The sequence below is a fragment of the Copidosoma floridanum genome, unplaced genomic scaffold (genome assembly GCF_036245765.1).
Source record: "Copidosoma floridanum isolate Cflo_tuat_1 unplaced genomic scaffold, Cflo_Japanese_pri ptg000033l, whole genome shotgun sequence".
Classification (NCBI taxonomy): Eukaryota; Metazoa; Arthropoda; class Insecta; order Hymenoptera; family Encyrtidae; genus Copidosoma; species Copidosoma floridanum.
The window spans coordinates 660,867-663,448 of record NW_028321910.1 but is presented as its reverse complement, the minus strand read 5'-3'; the positions used below and the strand labels follow the sequence as shown (position 1 = coordinate 663,448).

At 32.2% G+C, this 2,582-nt stretch overlaps 1 long non-coding RNA gene across 1 annotated transcript; it reads right to left on the bottom strand.

Annotated features, from left to right (window-relative positions):
• Positions 1-273: 273 nt before the first annotated feature.
• On the bottom strand, positions 274-927 carry LOC149373285 (uncharacterized). Its single transcript, XR_016293420.1, has 3 exons — positions 869-927; positions 630-671; positions 274-324 (listed from the first exon to the last, which is right to left on the bottom strand). It is a non-coding gene; the product is annotated as an uncharacterized LOC149373285 (long non-coding RNA).
• Between the last annotated feature and the right edge of the window lie 1,655 nt (positions 928-2,582).

The following is a 2,582-nucleotide window of genomic DNA, read 5'->3' as shown; positions in this document are numbered from 1 at the left end:
TACAAAAAATTCAACTAATATTATAACTTTGAACGTTATACATTACGTGATCACACTTCCAACATTCTATTCAATGTATCACATTAGAGACCTTGAAAATTTAATTAATGCTTACGAATTGTTTACGAGCTTCTTCCGAATCAGTAAGCAAAGTCTCAAATACGTCCACGTCCTCTTCGGTCTTCAGAGGAAATTCTGGGAGAAGAGTGTTTTCATCTTCTTCCTGTACATTTAGGGCATTTTTTGATACTTTTCTCTTAATGTACTTCAGATCTCGGAATATAGCATCTATAGCCGTTTTAAACTGTGTTTGGGTTACGTAATCTACAAAACATTTAAAAGTAATCAAAACAAATCCGAACATATAGTATATCACGTTCCTACAGCAAAATATGAACGAGTCATCGCTTGTGTGGCTAATTACAGTAAAGACAAATGGGCGGTGGTATAGTTTACTTTCTGCTCGAGGTACGTGTACTTCGTTGTTGCATAACACATGCTTAAAAGTTAGTGTTTAAATGAATTTTAGAATTGTGAGGTTATATTTCAGAAGCGCAGAAAACACAAACTTTTAGCATTAGTATGCAAAAAATGCATTTACAATGAGTTAACGTTTTGATTAGTATTACCTTTTCTTCCTTCTACATTGTCCATAGGTGCCAAAGTGCGACCTGTGAACATTACAATTGAATTAGTCAGTTTGACATTACTACATCTCCCTGAGCATCAAACATCAGGTGTAGAAAAAAAATTTGTTTTACAACTACAACAACGAGAAATGTTCGGTGCATTAACTTGGCGTAATAGTTATAATTCATGAAATTTGACAGCTCAATACCAGACTGATAACTATTTTTAATACACTTACGCATCGGATTTTGTACCAGACTAATAATTTTGGGGATTTCTTGTCTCCCTAATGGACTCGGCACTTTGGTTGCTTTGTTTTTGCGAGTACTGCCAAACTCAGCACCACACCTGTTTGGTTGACTTTGGTCTGAATCTGTAATATATGAATAATGGTTATTGAACTGTGCAACTTCTCAACTAATTTATTAAAATTTTGGCTTGATTAATGCTTGAATATGCCAAAAACCAACAAACATTTTTTTTTTATAAATTAGCGTATTTAATAAATAAACTTATTTGTTAATTAATGTTGAACAGTTGCCGTCAGTAAGATAGGCAACATTTATTATCTCATGATAGCCCTTAAAACCTAGATACGTTACTTACGTGTAACTGTTTGTAATCCTATCCCAACTCTCTCAATGCCAGGGACGTCATCAGGGTTTAAGACACTTAAGTTCATTTCACCATTATCGACAAGATCATCGAGCGACAAGGTATGGGAACCATTAAAAGTGTTTTCGAAATTGTTACCTAATAATAATAACTTCGTTTATACTTTATGATACATACATATTTTTTTACCTCTTCAATACTCCATACAAGCCTACAATACTCTTTACGAAAGCAAGGGTTGGCTTACTAAAAAGTGTAAATAAATACAGAACAATGTTTTTTAGTAGGTTAAAAGATAATAAAATCGTTGTTCAAACATATTTGCACACGTTTTCAAGGGTAAGGCGGAGAAAATTGAAGTTTCTCACCTTACCGTCAGAGTTGACTTGATGTTATAGCTTCATAAATTTATTTATTAATGAGTTAGCAAGTTTATAGAGAAAAGAAGGTAGACGCACATTCTTGACATTCTTCAGAATAAATCAAGTCTTGATTTACCAAGATTAATTGAGAAACGAGGAAAAATATGCAAAATCTGATGTTAAAAAAATGACGCATGATCGGATTTTTCATCTTCCTACTTCAAATTACAATCAATATGGCTGCAAATCAGATATATTTGTCCCTTCAAAAAACAAGAATGTGCGATAGCTCTTTTAGTTGAAAGGTTGCCTTACAAAAACGATTATTATAAAAACTAGCTAAAGTAACCCGCGCTTCACGCGTTTCTCTACTTTACTTTTCGATTTTATTCTCCTACACACATTTTATTAGGATCGTGAAGTAGTAATGACATATACTTTAAGAATTTTTCTCTTCATCTATTTTGTAATATTAGAACTTTAGTTATTTTACAATACCGATAACTTTCTGTGGAGAAACTTGAAATACTTTTTTTATTTTAATTTATGTGATATTTATCAAAACTGAACTTGAATATTTAAAAATTTCCGCCTATAAGACCACGTGACTCAAAGTAGGCTCATCAAATACTCGGAAAGAAGGCTTCCCTTGAACTTCATAGATTTTTTTAACAAGGAAGGACAAGGATAGTGCAACTCACGTGGAAATCTCTAATAACTTTATATCAACTGTATTAGCTTTCTACCCTACCAACAGCTGGTTTACTGTACAAACAGCACTAACTTCATTCTACACATTTTAACGTGGAAAACAAAAATTTATACGCAAATTTTATCTTACCCTAGAATAATTTAAAAGTAATTTTAGTAAAATAAATTGTAGTCAATTGATGAAGAAAGATGAAAAATCTGATTATGCGTTCTTCTTGTAAAATGTGATTTTTCATCTTTATCCCTCATTTCTCAATCAATCTT